At 37.0% G+C, this 23,719-nt stretch overlaps 1 pseudogene; it reads left to right on the top strand.

The window, feature by feature from the left end:
- Positions 1-200: 200 nt before the first annotated feature.
- On the top strand, positions 201-10,446 carry LOC129875298 (receptor-like protein kinase FERONIA; annotated as a pseudogene).
- The last annotated feature ends 13,273 nt before the right edge of the window (positions 10,447-23,719 follow it).

The raw sequence follows: 23,719 nt of genomic DNA, 5'->3' as shown, positions 1-23,719 counted from the left end.
AGTTTCTGATGCTCTATGACTATTCTGTAAGTAAACAAAGTCAAGACTCAAGACTGGGTACTATTGGGCATTTAATGTCCAATTTCGCTACAATTTCTTAGATGGTTCCGCCTTAAGTTGTTTGTTTATCCCACTTCTAATTCGCAAAATTAGTGCCTACGAGAAAGATTATCAAACAATTTCCAATCGGATTCCTCAAGTTCGATGAATTTTTTCTAGAAGACTCTTTTCTTGAATATTATTCAACAAATTTTTGGATTTTTCAGCCACCACTGAACATGTTTCTCTTTGAGCTATTCATTGTCTTATTGTTTATGTTGATGATAATCTCTGCTGCCACTAACATTCATGAAAATGTTGCCATTTCATGTGGTTCCTCTGGCAATTCCCCTGCACCAGATGGACGAGTATGGATTGGAGATGTAAGTCTCACTTCTTCATTGCTACAGTTGAGTGGAAAATCTATCAAGTCAAGAGTACCTCACCAGGCTGGCTTGTCGGATCCAGTTCCTTATAAGTAGCTCGAACGTCTCGCCATCAGTTTACCTACCAATTTTCAGTGAAACCGGGACACAAATTCATACGCCTGCACTTCAAGCCAGCTTCATACAAAGGTTTCAACAAGTCCAAAGCCACTTTTACTATCAAAACTGGTCAGCATACCCTGTTCAGTGACTTCATACCTACCGTTGCTGCGGGCATGGATTATTTCAAAAAGGAATTTTGCATCAATGTAGAAGAAAGTGAAATATTGAGCATAACATTCATACCATCTCGAAAACCAAGCTTTTTGGAAGACACATGCTTTTGTCAATGCAATTGAGATTATTTCCATGCCTGCTGGTCTGTATTTCACACCAGATGGCCATCAGGGAGTCCCTGTTGTTGGACGAAATTACAGATTTTACATTGACAACAGCACAGCACTGGAGACAATTCAGCGAATGAATGTTGGCGGAAACTCTATTTCATCCTTGGAAGATGCAACCATGTTCCGGGACTGGGAAGATGACACTAATTACCTGATAGAAGTTGGTGCCTTTTCAATCAACAGAGCCATTGCAATCAGATATACATCCTCAGCAACTCACATTGCACCTAAAGAAGTTTACCAAACGGCCAGGTCAGTGGGTGCGCACTGCCATTCAAATGTCTGTAATCTCACATAGAACATTCCACTTGATTTGGGATTCAGATACCTTGTTAGGCTCCACTTTTGTGAAATTGAAGCAGCGATGCCAGATGAAGGTCGAAGGAATTTCACTATTGTCATAAACAATCATAATGCTGAAGATGAAGCAGATGTGATCAAATGGAGTGGGGGACATGGAATTTCTGTATACAGGGACTATGTTGCCATTATGGAGGGTGATAGAAGAGAAAGGAAGCATAACCTTTCTATTGTTTTGCAGCCAAAGTTTGTTGCAATCAGTAAACATTCTAACGCCATCTTGAATGGGCTAGAAGTCTTCAAGATAAGCAACCCTGACAACAATCTTGGTAGTGTGAGCCCTGCGCATCCTGTTGCCAATTCAACACCAGAGAAATATGTGTCGTTTGCTACAAAGAATCAAATTGCAATTGTACTGACATTGATAGTCACTTTGATCAATGTTGCTGTTTATTACATTAGGTGTATTTCAGAGATGAACTCTGGCAAGACAAACAATAGAATATCTTCAGGAGAACATCAGTATCGTCAATTCTCACTGGACGAGATGGCAAGATCAACGAACAATTTTGATCCTCAGCTTGTCATTGGTAGAGGTGGATATGGCACAGTATACAAATGGGGTATTAATGGTGGAGAGACTACTGTAGCAGTTAAGCGATTGAAACCAGGATCTAGCCAGGGGGAGAAAGAGTTTTGGACAGAAATCAAAATGTTATCTACGCACTGCCATGAGAACCTTTTATCCCTAATTGGTTACTGCATTGAAGGTCATGAGATGTTATTAGTTTATGATTATATGCCTCGAGGATCACTTGCTGACAACCTCTACAAAATGGACAGAAGTGGTCAGGATAACTCCTCTCTCTCTTGGGAACAGCGGCTCAAAATTGATATAGGTTCTGCACGTGGACTGCATTTCCTTCATACATCTCAAGATAGGGTGATACATCGTGATATCAAAAGCTCAAACATTCTGGTGGATGAAAACTGGGGAAGTAAGATTTCAGATTTTGGGTTGTCCAAAATGGGACCTGAAAATGAATCATATGCTCATGTTAGTACACAAGTTAAAGGCACATTTGGGTACATCGATCCAGAGTACTTCCTGACTGAGAGATTGACATGGAAAACTGATGTGTATGCTTTTGGAGTAGTACTATTTGAATTGCTCTCAGGAAGGCCAGCAGTCAATATGAGACTGTCTGAGGAGCAACATGGACTTGTAGCATGGGCCAAGCAATGCATCGGGGAAGGAGAAGTTAATAAGCTTATTGACCAGAATTTGGCAGCGCCCATCTCTTTGTCAGAATATATGAAAATATATTCTGACAGATTGTAACAGATTGTATATATTTAGTTCCTAATATAGAAATATTTAGTTTATTTAGTTCCTAATATAGAGATATTTAGTTTTCTTAATTATAGTCTAATTATATTCTTGTATTTGTGTATATAAACTATTGAGGTTAATGAAATAAATTAAGGGATTAATCTCTTTCATAGTATCAGCTGTCTAGGGCAAAATCCGACCTTTTCCTTCTTCTTCTAGGTCTTCCGCCGCCGCAACACCCCTTCCCCTTCCTCGTCCTCTCTTTTCTCTCACCATGTCTACCTCCAAATCTTCCTTTCATCCTGCTCTTGCTGTCTCCAACATCAAGAACCATGTTCCCATCACTCTTGAGATGGAGAACGTCCAATATTCCACTTGGGCGAAACTATTTAAGATTCATGCATGATCCCATTGGGTAATTGATCATATTATTCCTTCAGCGGCAAGAACGGAGAAACGGCCTCAACAGGAGGAGGACAGAGAACTGTGGTTCACCCTTGATGCCACCGTTCTCCAATGGCTCTACGCTACTATCTCTCATGATCTGTTGCATACGATTCTAGAACCTGACACCACGGCGATAGAGGCTTAGAATCGCTTGTGTGATATCTTCCAGGATAACAAACACTCTCGTGCTATCACCCTTGAGTACGACTTCACTCATGTCGACATGGCCGATTTTCCCAATGTCTCTGCCTATTGTCAACATCTCAAATCTCTGGCGGATCAACTCAAGAATATTGGCTCTCCAGTGACTAACGATCGTCTGGTTCTTCAATTGGTCTCTGGCCTTATCGAGCCCTACCAAGGTGTGGCGACTCTTATTCGCCAATGAGACCCTTTGCCGTAATTTTATCATGTCCATTCGATGCTCACTCTTAAAGAGGATGGCCGTACTAAGAAAGCAGCCCATAGTTCCTCAGCTGCATTAGTTGCTCGCTTATCTGAAGGTCCCCCTCATGTTCCTGATAATTCCTCTTCCAACTGCAATAATAATGGTGGGAAGAGGAACCACAACCGCAATAATAATGGCGGTGGATCTTGTGGCATCCATGGCAGTCATGGAGGAGGCAGAGGAGCTGCCAGCAGCGGCAGTCCTGCTGGCCGTGGTGGTCAGTTGGGTGGCGGCAGCAGTCATGGCAACACTGGGCAGCATTCAGCGGTGCCGCACCCTCCACCTTTTTCTCCTTAGTCTGGCGGGCAGCAGTGGCCATGGATGGCCTCTTGGGGTCTTAGGGCTGTGCCACTATGTCCATATCCGTCAACCGCTTGGTCCCGACCTAATTATGGACAACAGTAACCACCATGAGTAGGTGTTCTTGGCCCTGACCCCAGCAGGCATACACGATAGCCCCTACGCCTATGGACATTGAGGTCGCAATGCATACTTTTGGGATAACTCCTTCGGATACAAATTAGTACATGGACTCCGGTGCCACTTTACACATGACATCCAATCAAGGTAACCTCACATTCTATTTTAATAAGAGCATTAATCGTGGTATAATGGTTGGTAATGGTCACTCAATTCTAATTCACGGCTATGGTCACACAACTTTGTCTTCTCTATGTGCTTCCTTGCACTTAAAAAATGTCCTCCATGCACCTCATCTAGTTAAAAATTTGGTGTTCATCCGCAAATTTACCACTGATAACTCTGTCTTTGTTAATTTTGATTCCTTTGGATTTTTTGTGAAGGATTTTCAGATGGGGAGGCTGGTAATGAGGTGTAACAATCGGAGAGAGCTTTATCCAATCACCACTCCAATCACTTCACCATCTACTTTTGCTGCTTTGGCACCTTCTCTTTGGCATGATCGTTTGGGTCACTCAGGATCACTTGTGTTGAATTTTCTTAGAAAGACAATTGATTGATTGTAGTCAAAGTAGAGATGTTCGTATTTTTATTCGTGTCCTCTTGAAAAATATATTAAGTTGTCATTTTATGCGTCGAATTCTCGCACTCTCATGCCGTTTGATATTATATATAGTGATCTTTGGACGTCACCCATTTTGAGTTACTCCGGTCATCAATATTATGTCTTATTTATGGATGATTATTCTAAATTCTTGTGGACATTTCCTTTATCACACAAATCACAAACCTTTTCCACATTTTTAGATTTCAAGACATTTATTCAAACTCACTTTGAGAGGGATATAAAGAATATACAATGTGATAATGGCAAGGAATTTGATAATGACCCTTTTTGGGATTTCTGTAAAATCAATCGTCTGTCATTTCGTTTATCCTGTCCTCACATATCCTCTCAAAACGAGAAAGCCGAAAGACAAATCTATACGATTAATAACATTGTTCGTACCTTATTGGCCCATGTTTCCCTTCTTCCTTCCTTTTGGCATCATGCTTTACAAATAACAACTTATCTTCTCAACATTCTTCATCATAAACTGTTAAACTATCAATCTTCTCTTAGCATTCTTTATCGGAAGGATCCATCTTATTCCCATCTTCGTGTCTTTGGGTGTTTATGTTATCCTCTCATTTCCTCAACACTAATAAAGAAACTTCAACCCCGGTCTACCCCGTGTGTTTTTTTGGGATATCCATCACATCATCATGGGTATAAATGCTATGATTTGTCCTCTCAAAAAATTATTCTTAGCTGTCACGTACTCTTTGATGAGACGCAATTTCCTTTTGCCAGGTTACATACCCATCAAAATGACACATACTAATTTCTAGATGATGGACCCTCTCTATATGTAGTTCATCATATCACTAACCCCGCGAACCCACCGGCTCCACCCATTCCTTCCGCACTGCTGTCAGTCCCGTCGTGCCCAACTGGTGGGTCTCTTCCTTGCCTGGGCATCTCACTTCATCGCTGCCTGCTAGGCAGCATTCCACCCCTTCTTCCGCTCTTCCTCCTCGACCCACTCCCGTCTCTTCCTCTAGTCAATCCATCGGTCATGTTACTAGGAGTAAACATGGGATCTACAAGCCTAAGAGGTCTTTTAACCTTCTTACTTCCGTCTTGAAGTCCCCTCTACCCCATAACCCTATATTTGCTCTTCGTGAACCAAATTGGAAATTGGCTATGGATGATGAATATAATGCTTTTATTAAAAATAAGACGTGGGTGTTAGTGCCCCATCCTCCAAATGTTAATTGTATTCGGTGTATATGGTTTTTACTCATAAAGAAAATTCTAATGGTTCGTTTGAGAGACATAAAGCTCATCTTGTAGGTGATGGTAAAACTCAGTAGGTTGGCGTGGATTGTGGTGAGACATTTAGTCCAGTTGTCAAACCAGCGACTATTCATACGGTTCTTAGTTTGGCTCTCTCCAAGGCATGGCTGATTCACCATCTTGATGTCAAAAATGCTTCTTACACGGCGAGCTCAAGAAGACTGTATACATGTATCAATCTTTGGGTTATCGGAATCCTGATCGGCCTAATCATGTATGTTTGCTGCAGAAATCTCTATATGGATTGAAACAGGCTCCGCGGGCTTGGTATAAGCGGTTTGTTGATTATGTCCATACCCTAGGATTTTCTCACAATTGACCGATCATTCCTTGTTTGTTTATCATCGAGGTTCTTCTATGGCTTATCTTTTATTATATGTCGATGATATTATTTTAACTGCTTCTTCCGATGAGCTTCGCCAGTCTATCATATCACTTCTTAGCTTAGAATTTGCTATGAAGGATTTGGGCCTGTTGAGCTATTTTTTGGGCATTGTTGTCATCGTCATTCAGCCAGTCTATTTTTATTTCGAAAGAAGTATGCAGTTGAGATTATTGACCGCGCTGGCATGTCCTCGTGTAAGTCGTCTCCTACTCCGGTTGATATAAAGACGAAGCTTGAGGCTACTACGAGAACGCCATTTGCGGACTCATCACTTTATCGGAGTCTTGCTGGGGCACTGCAGTACCTCACGTTTACAAGACCCGACATGACTTATGCTGTACAACAGGTATGCTTATTCACGCATGACCCACGGGATGAGCACATGAACGCTCTCAAGCACATCGTGCGCTACCTACAAGGTACTTTGGATTATGGTCTTCACCTTTATCCCTCTTCCACAACAACTCTTGTCTCGTATACTGATGTTGATTGGGGTGGGTACCCCGATATACGCATTCAACTTCGGGTTATTGTGTCTTTATGGGTGATAAATTGATCTCATGGTCCGCCAAACGTCAAGCTACTTTGTCCCATTCGAGTACAGAGGAAGAATGCCGAGGGGTTGCCAATGTGGTTTTTGAGTCGTGTTGGTTGCGAAACTTGCTTTTGGAACTTCATTGTCCTATTCCACGGGCTACTTTGGTTTACTGTGTTAATGTTAGTGCCATTTATCTGGCTGGTAATCCTGTTCAGCATTAACGCACTAAGCACATTGAGATAGATATATATTTTGTACGGGAAAAAGTGATTCGTGGCCAGGTTCGAGTGTTACATGTCCCCTCTTGTTATCTGATTGCAGATATCTTCACCAAAGGTCTTCCGTTGGTATTATTTGAGGATTTTCGGGACATTTTTAGCATTTGGCGACCTCCCGCTTCTACTGCGGGGGTGTGTTAGAATATATTGTATTTGTGTTCCTAATATAGAGATATTTAGTTTATTTAGTTCCTAATATAGAGATATTTAGTTTTCTTAATTATAGCCTAATTTTACTCTTGTATTTGTATATATAAACTATTGAGGTTAATGAAATAAATCAAGGGATTAATCTTTTTCACTCTTCAACTTGTTTGAAGGTGTTTGTAGGAATTGCAGAGAAATGCTTGGATGATAATCCACATGAACGACCTTCAATGTCTAAAGTGGTGAAAAGCCTGGAATTAGCATTAGTGTTACAGGAGAGTGCAGGTGAAGGCATCATTTCATTTGACGACACATCAACATCTCAGTCAAAGGCTGAAGCAGAAAGCGCATCCTTCAAAGAGGATCGTAATGGCATTGATATAGCAAAAAGGAGTGCCATTTCAACGACAAAGGTGAAGTCTAAGGATATTGCCTCACTAAGATGGTGGGATTTTCTTGGCCTTTTTCCAAAAACACCACCAAAGCCAAAAGCTTCACCAACACAGCCACAAGAACTTCTCCACTTCTCCCTCCATGAGATGCTAAAGGCTACAAAAGATTTCCATGAGAGAAAGAGAATAGGTTTTCTAGGAGCTGAAAATGCATATATCATATATCATTAAAAGTGGAAAGGGTCCAAAATACAAAATTGAATTATCATTTTGCCCCTCCACTAAATTAAAAAATATTTATTTAATTAAATATTAAATAATAATCATATTATACTGATACTAAATATCATATCATATACCCAGTCCTCATCTAAACATTATTGTTATTTTGATATTTTGTACTAAATAGTAAATTTTACATGATAAATAAAACAACTAAATAAGATATTAGAGTGAAATTTCTCTGTCTACCTAGCATTTACTGCAAGTTATCACTTGAGATGATTCATTTTCTTCCCTTTACTTTTATTATCCTGTAGTCATTTCAAATATGCAATTTATATCTATTATTTATCATTAAATTGTCAATTAATACAAATAACAAAAAGGAAAGGAAAGAAATAGAAACGTGGCCCTCCTTTTTTTTAAAAAACAAAAACAGTCCCTTTGGCCTTTGCCTTGTTAAAAACAGCTCAATTATCAAAAATGTTTGATTTGTCTTCATTTAATAACTTTTAATTAAAATAATCCTTGCTTGCATTTTGACAATGTAACGTGGATTTGTGAGGATATAAACATTAATCCTATTTATTATACACTATTAAATATGACGACATGAAATTTTTTCTTTAAATACGAATTCGTGATTAGTTAATTTTCAATCAAAAATTATCAATGTGCTATATTTCATTTTCAAAGGAAGAGTGATTTAGATATGTAGCACAAAGAATAAGAAATTGTCAATTCTTTATCAATTTGCATAGTAAGAATCGTGACTAATTCAATTATTAGTATTAGTCATTCATTTCATAATTTTCTCTTTTTTTTTTTGTTGAGAAATATGTGAATTGTCATGATTACAAGATGAAAATTCTTCAAATATGGAATTGTAAGTGATTTTTTTTACCTTTCACATCATCATCTCTTTGAGTTCTCAAATATAAAAAAAGGACAGTCCGGTACACTAAAGTTTCCGCTATGCGCAGGATTCGGGGAAGGGCCTAACCACAAGGGTCTATTGTACGCAGTCTTACCTTGCCTTTCTGCTAGAGGCTGTTTCCAAGGCTTGAACTCGTGACCTCCTGGTCACATGGCAGTAACTTTACCAGTTCTCAAATATAATTTATTTGAAATATTTAGGGCCAAGTTTATTTAGGGATTACTACCTAAATCTCTCCCAAAATTATTGGGTGAATTAAAAAAAACATCATTTTTAATATGTCAAGTACTATGAACTGCTTTATTTTATTCTTGTAAGTGATTATTCGGCTTAAAAATTAATAAAGATATTTCTTTGCATTTGATTTGTGAAGTCTATATGATATTTTTCTTATAAATTACGGAATACAAAATATATATTTTTAGTCTGAAGGACATTTGTTCTTTCTATATTTATTTAGGCATGTGTTTGGTCTTTCAACTTCATTAGGCTATGATCTTAGAGTAACAACAGAACATGTAGCAAGTTGGGCGTCTTCAGTTTATTTAGCTACACCAAAAAGAATTTTGAGGAAGATGAATTCATAATGTTATAAATATCACGTATCGCTTCTACAATTGTATAACAACGACTAAGTTTGATTATCTAATACTTACATTAACAAAATTCATTCGATTCTTAGCTTCTTATAAATTATATTTGGAAGGTTAATTTGATTCATTGCTTTAAAGTTATATGTACACGTGATTTAATATTATAATGTTATAATTTTACTTCTATTTTTAAAGTAAAAAAAATAGAAAAATGAATTGATCAAGGTTAAGTTGTTATCACATTTTAAAATAATATTTTTGTCATTTTATAAGAGTTTTTTGCTTAGGAAGTATGGGTACACGCGCAGTGCGCGTGCCCAGGAACTAGTAGGCTTCATAAATGATCCAATTGTTGCCATCAGACGGTCACATAATGCAGAGTCAAGACTTCACATGGTTAGTGAGTTGCAAGCTAAAAGAGAAATGAGTCCCTTGGCTAGCCATGCCAACATGGTGTCTCTGATTGGGTTTTGCAGAAATGTTACAGAGATGATCCTTGTCTATGATTATGCAGCTGGAGGGACCGTACATGATTATCTCCGTGACCCTGATAAGAATCCTCTACCATGAAAGCGGAGGCTTGAGATCTACATTAGTGCTACAGAGGGTTTGAACTATCTTCGGTCCATACTGAAGATATCAATTCTCCATTGCATTTTCGACTCCTCCTATATTTTGTTGGATGAGAATTTGATAGCCAAAATTTCAGAGGTTATCTGGTCAAAAAAAAAAGGGATTAATACGGCGGGGGTAATTCATGAAGGGGGATATTTGGATTCAGACTACTTAGAGGAAAGATTGACAGAAAAATCATATGTATACTCATTTGGCTTGATGTTGTTTGAGATGCTATGTGCCAATGAAGCGTTGGACCATTGGCTGAATCAGGGACAGGTCAGTCTAGCCCATTGGATTAAAACATGTTTTATGACTGCGAATTCCCATTCCATTCACCCATTCTTGGTTGGAAGAATATCACCTGACTGCTTTGAGCTGTTTTTAGATACTGCAATCAATTGCCTGGATGATGAGGGTAACAAACGTCCATCAATGAATCATATAATCACAATTCACAAGTCTCAAGGAAGCACTCAAGCTGCAAGAGGCGGCTAAAATTACTTAGGAACTCTTGTTTTATTGCTTAATGTCTTTCAGATTTTGTTTGTGTGAAGGATATGTACCAATTGAAAATAATGTATACAATCTCTTATCAAATGAGAAAAATCATATTTCATAAACAAGTAATCCGAATAATTAATAAATCACATATCTCCTTGTTCCTTCTATAAATAAACATTTGTTGTTATATGATAATTTTACAAATATTCACAGATCCAATAAATCAATAATAGTAGTAACTAACAATTTCTTAATAAAATTCTTCCACATGGTACAAATAATCTCTTCACATCGACCATGAATCTTTTTTTGTAAAATTTAAAATCATGGGTCTTTTTTGGTAAAATTTAAATTTATGGGTCAAGTTTTATATTTCTTTTTAAAAAATTAAAAATCACACTTTGGAATTTCAAATTCTACTTTTTAAAAATTTTGAAATTTGAAATTATGATTAGAAGTTGAAGTTGAAATTTTGTGTGCACACACCTTTTGCATTGAAAACCACAAAAATCACAAGATTTAGATAATACACGCAACTCGCCCCTTGTGAATATAATGACAATGTTGACGCAAGTGAGGTCCTTAACGATATCGACAAGGATCACAAAAACATCAATTCTTATCACCACACCATTTTTCGTTCAAGGAATATGCATTGACAAGAAGGGTAGTAAACCATTATTTAAAAAAACTTAAACTAAAAAATAATTTAAATATTTTTTTTTTAAAAAAATGGAATAGACAAAAAGAAAATGTCTAATCTAAAAAAAATAGTTATTTTTTAAGCTCTTGACAACGGCATCAAAAATTTGTTGCTCCCAAATGCATACACAAATATATGTGGTCGCCAAGTAATATAATAACTCGAGAGTTTGATGCCGAACCAATACAGACTTATGATTAGCCATCAACTAAATTCAACTAATGTTTGATTTTACATTTTAGAAATCGATAATATTTGGTTTTATTTTGATTTTGTTCAAATAAATCGAAGAAATAATCAAACTGGCAAATTATATACAAATTTTCAATAATTATATATGGTAGTACCATAATGATTTTCCTAATGACTAATGGATGACTTTCTGTTATAGAAAAATCAGGACCGGAAAATTGGAGTAACAAAGTGTGATATTTGATTTTAAAATGTAGTGTGTGTTACAATCTTTATGATAATCCTCTGATTCTTTAAATAATATGGAACATGTTGAACTTGAATTTGATTTAGAATCAAGGGCTTGAATATCTTGATCTTGAATCTTCGTCTTCAAATTTGGATTTGAATTATTCGTCACGAACACTTGTATGGTTATGACAAATAGTAAATATGAACAAGTAACTTGATCTTGATCTTTGTGATATTTTTCTTTGTTCTTGATCTTGAAGCCTTGGAGTAACTGGTAAAGTTGCTGCCATGTGATCAGGAGGTCACGGGTTCAAGCCTTGGAAACAGCCTCTGGAAGAAATGCAAGGTAAGGCTGCGTACAATAGACCCTTGTGGTGGGGCCCTTCCCCGGACCCTGCGCATAGCGGGAGCTTTAGTGCACCGGGCTGCCCTTTTTTTTTTCTTGATCTTGAACTTGAACTTGGATTTTATTACTTGAACTTTGTTGCTTTGTAGAGAATTTGCGGTCTTTGATCCACGAGCTCTCTTCTTGCTTCTTGTTCTTGAAAACTCCCATTCTAAGAATAATGAGGACCCCTATTTATAGTTGTAGGGAGTGGTATGAGGGTGCGATTTAATTGGTTGGTTTGAACTGACCAATCAGATTTCTTTGGTGAAGAGCTTTAATTTGATTGGTTAGAACATGTCACATATACACGTGACATTATTCTAGTGGCTCATTTAATTTGACTTAGATAACCACATAACTTTGACATGTGGCATGATTTTAGTGGCTTATTTAATTTGACTTGGATTGCCACCTAACTTTGGCACATGGCATAATTTTAGTGGCTTATTTAATTTGACTTGAATCGCCACATAACTTTGGCACATGACATAATTCTAGTGGCTTATTTAATTTGACTTGGATTGCCACATAACTTTGACACGTGGCATGAAAATGGGCCTCTAGGATGAGATGATATTGGGCTTAACAAAGTGGGGTCATCTTTATAGCTCAAATCAATGAATTTGGATTTTTAATTAAATCCACATTTATTGAACTTAAATAATTAACCCAATTTTATTAATCCAAAATATTTATTTGTACTAATATATCTTGAATTTAATATAAATTGAATCATTCTATAAATTTATATTTAATAAATTTTAAATGATTACAAATGCCCCCTACTTCAAGTCTTGTCGAGATATTTTATCTTTTGAAGACTAGGCTTGAAGTATTAATTGTAGGATAATGACATTCCATGTATTTTGAGATGCACCGTGAATCCATACTATATTGATGCACCGCTTTATCATTGTTGGAGTAGAGTGGTAGCAAATTAGTTCTATCCAATTAGGATTAGAATTTTATTTTATTTTAATTTTTTTGCACGTCGCCAACCATTTTTTTTATATTTTTTTTTGCACGTGGCCAGCCATTTTTTTGTTTCCTTACTTTTTTTTTTAGTTTTGACCAATTAGGCTAGAGGAAAAAAAGGTATATGCTTGTTATGCAAGATTCCACCACCTGTAATTGGAATTTGCTTAGGAATCAATTTTGTAGAAGCCTAATTCAAGTTTGAGTCTAGTTACAATAGATGCTAATAAATCTCTATAAATAGACGCCTGACCTTCATTGTTTTGCATCAATGTGGCTTGACGATCAGCGTCGTGGTATTTTCTTCTTCTCTTTCCTTTGATTTTCACCAACCTTTTCCACATCTTGACATGTCTGTCGTAGAAAATTCATATCTTATTGTAAAAATGTTAAAATCACGAACGGTTTAATTTTCCGGAGACTAGACTTCTTAGTCTACAATATATCCAAAATTCAGAATTTAATATCTTCATAACCGTTCTGTATGAGTTTTTGAAGTTAGCTCTAGATTCTGCCATGTTAAAATTTTCAGATTTGTATGGCTTTACTAGACCTTTCATATCTTGATGTTGGAATGACGAAATCACAAGCCACTTAATTTTTATTTTTTTTTAATCTAGACACAAAGATCTACAACATATCCAAAATTCAAAATTTAATACCTTCAGAATTATTTTAGATATTTTTATGAAGTCACCTGTAGATTTGGGCGCACCAAAAATTTCAGATTTGTGTAAAGGCACCAACCCTTTTTTTTTCAATGTAAAAGTATCGAGATTGCAATTCTCTTGATTTTTCATAACTAGATAAGAACGACTACAACATATCCAAAATTTAGATTTAAACTCCTTCAATATCATTCTAGGTAAAAAAAAATAAAAAAAAATTTTGACTTCAAATTTTGTCATGCTGAAAATTTCAGATTTTGTTGCCTCACAAAATATTTTATATCTTGATGTAGGAACATCGTTACCAAAAAGGATTGGGATTGCTAGAAACTAGACTTCAAGGAATTATTATCACCAAGAAAATCTTGTCTCAAGTCTAGCCTGGTTAGTCTAGTGTGGCTTCCTCGACTTGACAGGTAATAGTTTTTTTATCTATGATTTTTTTTGTGTTATATACTTGCATATTTGGAGGATTTAAAGACTTCAACATGCACATTTGGTACGATTTAAAGACTTCAAGCATACTGTTGAAGAAGCTCATTTTTGTTGACTTTGTAGCCATGCATTATTTTATTTTATTTTATCTTTTTTTTTATCATTTAAAGCAAAGGTGTCGCATTGTTGGAAATAATTTCACATTATTCTTGGTAAATACTTTACACCGTTTGACCCGAAGGTGCCACATTGTTCGAGCCAAAGTCTTTACACTGTCTATGACAAATACTTTACATAATTTATGGCAAAGACTTTATATCGTCTGAGGCAAAGACTTTACATGATTTGTGGCAAAGACTTTACATCGTCTGAGTCAAAGGCATTCCATAGTCCAAGCCAAAGACTTTACACCGTCTGAGGCAAAGAATTTACATGATTTACGGCAAAGACTTTACACCATCTAAGGCAAAGATATTTCATAGTCCGAGCTGAAGACTTTACACCATCTAAGGCAAAGACTTTATATAATTTGTGGCAAAGACTTTATACCGTCTGAGTCAAAGGCATTTCATAGTCCGAGCTAAAGACTTTACACCATCTAAGACAAAGACTTTACATGATTTGTGGCAAGGACTTTACACCGTCTGAGTCAAAGGCATTCCATAGTCCGCGCTAAAGACTTCAGACCGTCTAAGGCAAACACTTTATATGATTCATGACAAAGACTTTACACCGTCTGAGTTTAAAGCATCCCATAGTCCCAGCCCAAGACTTTACACCGTCTAAGGCAAAGACTTTACATGATTTGTAAAGACTTTCCACCATCTAGATTAGGCATAGGTCTTGCTCAAAGAATATAATCATTCATTATTGAGATTCAGGACCATGATTATTGAATTACTAATTTAAGGCCTAATAAAACATATATTTTATTTTATTTTGCAGATTGAGTCATGGTTTACTTTAGAGATTTGACTTCTTCTTCTTCAGAGTTGCAATACTTTGTAATATCAGATCATAAAGACAGCGAGGTGGAGACCAAACTGCTTGTAAGTACACCCTTAGCTGGCCAATATGCTGCTCCATGGCCATCTTTGGGAGAACTTCCTGATTTAGATAATTGGACTCTTGAATATAACAGTTGTCCTCTTAAGACGTGGGTACTTTGCACTCCTAATCATCATACCAAAAATATTGCAACTTCTTTATCATGTTTGGGGTGACGAATCATTAATGGAGAGACTCGATGGGATAACACTTTTACACTTGATGGAGAGTTTCACTATATTCCAGGCTATTGGGAGTGGGTTGAAGATATCCTTAGCAAGAATCGCTAGACTTTGAAGGATGCAAAAATATATGATGTTGTGTATGGTTCACTTTTTACCTATGATCGTAACATTAACATCTTGCAAACTTTCTGCGAAGCTTGGTGTCCTGTTACAAATACACTACTTACTTCAGTTGGAAAATTATCTATATCACTTTGGAATTTACACGTGATTGGTGGTCTACCCATAGCAGGAAGTCTTTACGAGGAAGTTGTGTCAAATGTTGTAGAACTTTTAGGAACATTTGATAAGGGAAAAAGGTTTCTCCCTCATTCTTGTGATCATTTATTTAATGCCTTTCATCAGATCCGAGTAGAGAATAATCATGACCCGAGTGTTTCTGTGGAAAGATGGATAGAGTTTTGGTGTAAGAAAGATACAAAATATGGACAACCTCCACCAAGAAGAGAAAAGAAGTCTACCCGCCTTAAGTCATCACATAACCCAAATGGCGTAATTGGTGAATTTGTTAATTGATCTCCTGCTGAACAAGCTTTATTTCACAAGTTGGAAGTTAAGAGTCACAAGAAAAATGAAACATACTTGGCAGCCTTTTTATCTTGCTGGTTGTGTGTATTTGTTCTTTCTACGAAGGAGGATGACTTTATTCGTCCGGATGTCTTCAGAATCGCCTGTCATTTAGCATGTGGATGAAGAGTTAGCCTTGCAGTTCCAGTCTTAGTCAGCATTTACAAAGGTCTAAACGCGATTTCAAGATGCTCACGACTCGATCTCATTCAAACTTGTTTTCCAATTTATTATGTGTATGGTTGGTTGTCCTATTACTTCAAAACTCATTACCCATTAGCGGGTGGACCGGCTGATCCTCTTATGGTTTTTTTTCTAGCGAAGGTGCTGCCAGGTATTTTGAAAAAGAGGATGCAAGGAAGCGTATACATGGAGGGGGAACTATTGCCTGGGATACAACATTAATCAAAAGGCCTAATGCTCACCACTACCGCGAAGACGGCACTGAAAAGGAATTTCAATCGAATTTTTTTATGAGCCTTCGCCCAAACTATCTCACTTTAAGGGATGAAAATATCTTTATTGTGGAGCCTTATAGTCCCCATAGATTCAGTCGTCAATTTAGATTTTTTCAAGATGCTCCTGGTCGATTAGATCGAGATTTTCGTGAAGCTTCATTAGCCGAGGGCTTAAGGCTTGCACAAATTTGTGTGCTAACAAAATCTAGGGCAAGAGCAATATTTCTTACTAGTGGGTCCAACTTGAAGAAATTCTTTTCTCTCAATTACAAGTCTTAGTGGGAAAAGGTGCATGGAAATTTTCTTCAAAATTATATGTAGTCCTTGGTGAGAGTTGTTGGTCTGGATAGTAAGGTTCTTCAAAAGCAAGACGAGGAGGTCTTAATTGTGAGTCAACCTACTATTTTGAAGTCTAAAGTTGTTTTTCCAGACAAGATCAAGGGTTCTTCCCTTAAGGAAGTTCAAAAAGAAAAGTATCCAGCTCAAATTCAATGGACCTCTCACAAGCGGCCATCTCAAGACGAAAGTAGTAGCACCCGTAGTGATCGTTGTTGGAAGCAATTGAAACTACCTTCTAACATGCCAAACGATGCTAATTCATATCCGATAGAGATTTTTGACAACAATATTAGTTCTTCAAAGACTCTGACAGCTATTAAAGAGGTGATGATTTTTTTTATTCCATGATACCACATGATTCTACTAACCATGATATTTCTTATTTTATTTATTTATTTATATATATATATATATATATATATATATATATAAATATTATTATTTTTTTGCAGGCAAACAATGTTAGCATATTGGAGACTTCTTACCAAAGGAAGCCACACGATAGTAATGAATCTCTAGAGGGGCCGACTTCAGGAAGATCAATTCTTTTATCCAAATTTGAGCGAGAGGCTACTTTTGTCCCACATGGAAGGACTACATCAAATATAGAATATCCTCCCCATAAGAAACTGACAATGTCCGTGTCTATTTTTTACGGAAAGCAAGTCATCTTAGAACTTCGAATGAATTTTATCGAAGGAGCTTGGAATAAGATTCGTTCTAAGCTCGCTGATATCACTGCAGAGCGTTTTTCTTCTCTTAAGGATGAGATCCAAGTAATTATTAAGGATGTAGATGAAATGGGGGTGGATATTTCTCCTTTGAAGAATTTATTGGAGTCTCTCTTTGAACTTGCCACCTCCTATGACCAAGCACGATCATCCTTTGCTGATAAAGCCCTGAAAATTGAAGAATCTGAGCTATATCTAAATGCCAAGAAATACCTTGATCTTGTATTGAATGAAAAGAATAAGAAGTTCGAAGAATTGTCTGACATCTGTCAATCTCTTAAGGAGGCGAGGAAGAAGGTGAAGGAGTTAAAAGCCCTTCGAGATGCTGCTAAGAAAGGAGTCGAAGATGTCGAATCTAAAGTCTCAGCAACTGAACAAGAGTGTAACAAATGTGCTGATGTTTCTCTAGCTATTGCGAATGCCTCAAATGATGTGGAAGAGAAGAAGAGAGTTTTAGAGATTTCTCTTCAAGACTTAACTAATTATAAGCTACATTTAGACTAGCTTATTATGAATTATTTTTTTGCTCTTTTTTTAGCATTCTGATTGATTAGTTGTTGCTCTTTTATAAATCCTTTTGATTGCATTATACTGTGCATTTCTTTAAGTATTTCTTTTACGTTTCAGCTTCAAGAGTTATTTACTCGTATTGATGCATTGATGTAATCGCATTAAGCATGGACTTTCCCCTAAACATCATTGTTTATCACCTTGTGTGTTTCGATATTATGAGAGACATATCATTGTATGAGAGCACCAAAGCTAGGAGAGACTCAATTTATCAGAAACCAAACTTCTTAATCTAAGACATATCCAAAATTTATAGCTCAAGTCCCTCAGGATCGTTCTAAACAAACTTCAAAAATGAATTTCACATGCAGAAAAAATGACAGATTCATATTCGCCTGATCTTATTAAAAAATACTCATAGCTCAGCATAAGGAAGCCAAAAAGATGATTCATAGAACTGCAACATGTACAACAATCACTGCTAATAGCTTTAGTTTTGTCCTGTCCGCTAGGACTGAGCTATTCGTTTCACTACGGATATTTCTTTGAAGTCAATTCAAATTCTGTCTTGATTGGCCTTCTCTAATTCACACGTTATATATGACAATCTACAAGAACATCATGATGCTCAAATAATAGCGTTTGCCGCATTTCTTTTGTACTTATGAGACTAAACTTAGGATGTAATTCTAAGCTCCACGGACCACGGTGAAGAGGGTCAAGAGAGACTATGAGTTCTTTGGATACTCATGCGACTGAACTCAGAATGTAATTCTAAGAGACTACGTACCTCAGTGAAGAGGATTAAGTCATAACGTAGTTCTGAAAGAGTGATTTTTTATTTATATTTTTTTTGTGTACTTAATTTTGCCTAGTCCGCCTCTTTCGATATTTTCAACCTAGCAGATATTTTTTTTTCGGTGCCGTGCACAGTTTATACTCGTACCTTAAGGAGTCTGTTTTTTTTCTTCAAGGATAGTAACTCTTTATGAACTTTCCGTTAATGGGGCCAATGCGCAATCCTTTCGAGTCAACCAGTTTGTAAGCGCCACTTGAGTATACTGCTTGTACCATATATGGTCCATCCCATTTAGCAGAGAACTTGCTTCCAGACCGACGAGAAGTAATAATGGGCCTTCTTATAACAAGAACTTGATCACCCACTAGAATCTAAGACGAACCTTCTTATTAAAAGATCGAGCTAGACGAGCTTGATAACATTCCAGACTTTGTTGGGCCTCTAGTATTTTTTCATCAAGAGCCTCCAATTCTTCAAGGCGTAACCGAGCATTTTCTTCATCAGTGAGCCCTTCTTGAATAGCAAGGCTCAATGACGGGATTTGAAGTTCAAGTGGAAGAACTTCTTCAACTCCATAAACAAGAGAATAGGGAGTCGCTTATGTTGGCGTGCGATACATAGTACTATATGCCCAAAGAGCCTCTTCCATTCTTTCATGCCAATCTCTCTTAGACTTGGAAACAACTTTCTTCAACAAGTTGCAGAGTGTCTTATTAAATGCTTCAGCGAGACCATTAGCAGCCGCATAATACATAGAGGAATTGCATTGATTGAAGCTAAAAAGATCACATATGTTCGTCATTAACTTGTTATCAAATGGCTTGGCATTATCTGTCAATATGTATCAAGGAATACCAAAACGGTAGATAATATTGACTCGAATAAAGTTAGCGACATTCTCTTTCTTCACTTCTCGAAGAGAAATAGCTTCTGCCCATTTTGAGAAGTAGTCAGTTGCAGCTAGGACGTACAAATGTCCACCCGAGGACTTACGCAATGGTCCAACAACATCCAAACCCCAAGCTTCAAATGACCATGAGGTAATCGTTGGGTGTAATACTTCTGGGGGTTGATGTATAAAATTCGTATGGAATTGGCAAGCTTTACATCTTCGGATGTAATCCAGATAATCTTTCACCATGGTTTGCTAGTAATCTCCCATCCTTTTTATGTGAAAATGAAGTTTTGGCCCAGATTGATGCGCTTCACATACTCCAAAATGTGCTTCTTGCATAGCCTTAGTAGATTCATCTGCCCCCAAACATCGTAAGAGAACTCCATCGAATGAACGCCTGTAAAGTGTATTTTTATAATAAAGAAAACAAGGGGTTCGTCGTCGGATCTCTGTCCTTCTCGAAGGTTTTCTGGCAATATTCCATAACATAAATAATCTATTATTGGTTGTTGCCAATCATCAATTTCAGCCTCTAAATTGGCGATAACTTGTTAAAATTCTTCTTCGTGCTCCTCTGGAGGCGGAGTTGTCCATCTTTGAAAAACCACGACTTGCATTTCATCGGGCGATACTAATGCAGAAGCCAAAGCTGCCAACACATCAATCTTTTTATTTTCCTTTCTTGGGACATGTAGAATAGTCACCTCTCCAAGCCATCCTATCATCTTTTGAGCATAATTACAGTATGGGATTAACTCAGGCTTCTTTACTTCATAATTACCCAAGACTTGATTGATCACCAACTTGGAATTTCCAAAAACTTGTAGTTGCAATTATTTCATATCAATGGTCATTTCAAGCCCAAGTAAGAGTGCTTGATATTCAGCAATGTTATTGGAGCAGTGTTGTATTAGAGTGAAGAAGTACGGCAAAACTTTTCCATGGGAAGTTACAAATACCACTCCAGCACCGGTTCCTTCACGATGTGCAGCACCATCAAAATACATCTTCCAAGGTGGCTGAATTTCCACTAGCATTGCGTCTTCATCAGGTAATTCATCTGATACCTCTCAATCATTCGGAATTAGATGATTGGCTAAGAAATCTGCTAGCACTTGTCCTTTTACTGCCTTCTGAGATATATACACAATTTCAAATTATTGAAATTGGAGGTACCACCTTGCTAGTCGATCACTTAAGACAGGCTTAGACATGACAAACTTGATAGGATTTGCTTTAGAGGCAAGTTGCACAATATGAGCTTGGAAGTAATGCTTCATCTTCTGAATAGAGAATATGAGTGTCAGACATAACTTCTCAATAGGTGAATACTTGATCTCGTTTTGTGTCATCATCCTACTCAAGTGATATAGGGCATTTTCCTTCCCTTTATTATTTTTTTGTGCGAGAAGTGCTCCTACTGACCTTTCTTGTGCTGCAATGTATAAAATCAATGCTTTTCCAGGTATAGGAGCAACAAGTACTGGAGGCTTCATCAGATAAGACTTTATGTTCTCAAAAGCATTGGTACAAGCTTGGTCCCATTCAAAAGGAACATCTTTCTTCATAAGGCGACTGAATGGTTGACATCTCCCAGCCAGATTTGAGATAAACCTCCTAAGGTATGCTAATTTTCCTTGTAAGCTTTTTAACTCATGAATATTTTTTGGCTCAGGCATCTTCAAAATAGCATCTATCTTATCTTGGTCAATTTCAATTCCTCGATGTCGAACAATAAAATCGAGAAACTTTCCCGAAGTAACTCCAAAGGCATATTTTAAAGGATTCATTTTGAGTTGGTATCTTCGAAATCGTTTGAACACCATTCTCAAATCTTGCAAGTGGTCATCACTTTTTCTTGATTTTACCACTAAGTCATCGACATAACACTCAACATTTTTATGAAGCATGTCATCAAAAATATTCTGCATGTCTCATTGATAAGTGGCCCTGACATTTTTTAAACCAAAAGGCATTAATTTGTAGCAATATATACCTTTAGGAGTGCGAAATGCAATAAGTTCTTCATCCCTTGGTGCCATGCGAATTTGATTGTATCTAGATGAACCATCCATGAAAGTCATTGTCTCGTATCTAGTCGTGGCATCAATCATAAGCTCAAGGATTGGAAGAGAAAATTTATCCTTAGGGCATGCATTATTAAGATCTCTAAAGTCAACACAAACTCGGATTTGGCCATTCTTCTTTCTTATAGGTACAATGCTCAAAATCCATGTAGGATATTTGACTTCACGAATGAAACCTACATCAATAATCTTGTTAACTTCAATTTCGATCAAAGGAACCAGTTCATGTCTAAAGCGACATTGAGCTTGTTTAACAGGACGAGTCCCGTATTTCACAACAAGACGATGAACTACAACTTTAGGGTCTAATCCTGACATCTCTTTGTAACTCCAAGCAAATACGTCCCGAAATTCCATAAGCAGCTCAATATATTTCTTCTCTTCATCGTCATCTAGTGAAGTACTTACAAATGTAGGCCTTATATCATCATCACCCCAAGATTTACTTCCTTCAATGCACCAATAATATTCTTTACCCCTTTTTCTAGTTCAGGTGGCGCATCTTCAGCATCCTCATCCTCTTGAGGATCATCATCATTAAATGATACGTGATGACATGCATTAACATCAATAAACCCATCCTCAATTTTTGCATATAGTGAATACTTTCCTCATCATAAATTGTGATGTGATTTGATGATCCCACACTTTATTTATCTTTATCTCTCTCCCTGGTGTAAACTATGGTGTGAGTTCTTGCTCTCAGGACATTTCCACATGAAACTACAAGTTTTATTTCTCGCCTCATTCTAGAAGGAATCAAATTGGGGTAATTCTTGGGTGAATTATGCTCTCGAGCATGTACCTGTTCTTCCATCATTCTATAATTTCCTTGGAACTTGTATTTCTTCTTCATTGGTCCCAATCGATCAAACACTGAAGTTTTTAGAGTTGATTCAATAAGCCGATCAAATGCAGAAACATTAGGCGTCATGCCATTAAGTCGATCAAACATATAAGGCTTCTTGTTGAATGTCATAGGTTCTTCCACGGGGTAATGTAGTTGATGCTCATCCTTTTTATAGAGATTCGAACTGGCAATAGTTTTTTATAACCCAAGCCTTTACGTGATTGCTTGACAACATACCCTCTCTCTATCATTATCTTTTGAGTTGGATTTAGGCCATGATTTGCCTTTTCAATAACTTCATTTGGAAGTTTTCCTACTTTAAAAGCTTCATTGGGATTGTACCCTGTTTTCACCAACAACTTATATGCATTTTGGTCAAAACCCTCATTTGTACGCTTTTTAGGAAGTGATTCATATGAATCATGATTTGATGGTCTAACAAATCCTTCTATCATTTTTGAAGGTGATTTGATTGTATCAATTTGCTTGATAGGAAATGTCAACTTGCTACTCTACAACTCAGAGGGTGGAATCTTGACCTTGTTTTTCTTTGGAACATAGTGAGAAATAGGAATCGCTCTCTTACTTGAAGATGCCTCACTTGTCTTAGATATTTTACTCATATCTGAAGGTGTTTTATTATTTTCAATCATGACCCTTGCATTATCAGGTGCTATATCAACCTTTTTTGTGATATCAGCCTTTCTGATTGGTGGCGCATTCTCAACTTTGACTTCTTTTGAGACATGATTCTTTAGTAGAATTTTGCATCGGCAAAGTGCGCTTCTGTCTCGGTGAAAGGTTCATCATCAGCAACTACCTTCTTTTGAACCCTATTTTCAAAGTATTTGAAATATTGATGGTAGGTGGATGGTACCATTTTGTTCTCATGTATCCATGGCCTTCCTAATAAGATATTATACGAGGTCTTTGAGTCAATAACATGCATCCATGCACTCGAACGCATATCTCCCATCATTATATCTAATTTGACAGCACCAATGGCTCTTTGCCCCCTTGGTTAAATCCTTGAATCATCAGATGACTTTCAGACAGTTTATTTATCGAGATTCCAAGTTCCTTCACAGTGCAAATAGGGAGAATATTAACCCCAGATCCGTTATCCACCATGATCCTATTTTCTTTATGCCCATACACAAAACCTGCCATATATAAAGGACGATTATGCAATACTTCACCCAATAAAAGATCATCATTAGTGAATGTAAACTTCGCATCACAGGTGTCAACTTCTTTAGAGTGAGACTT

Source organism: Solanum dulcamara, chromosome 11, assembly GCF_947179165.1.
Source record: "Solanum dulcamara chromosome 11, daSolDulc1.2, whole genome shotgun sequence".
Classification (NCBI taxonomy): Eukaryota; Viridiplantae; Streptophyta; class Magnoliopsida; order Solanales; family Solanaceae; genus Solanum; species Solanum dulcamara.
The sequence above is the reverse complement of the archived record's forward strand: the minus strand, read 5'-3'. Positions and strand labels throughout refer to the sequence as shown.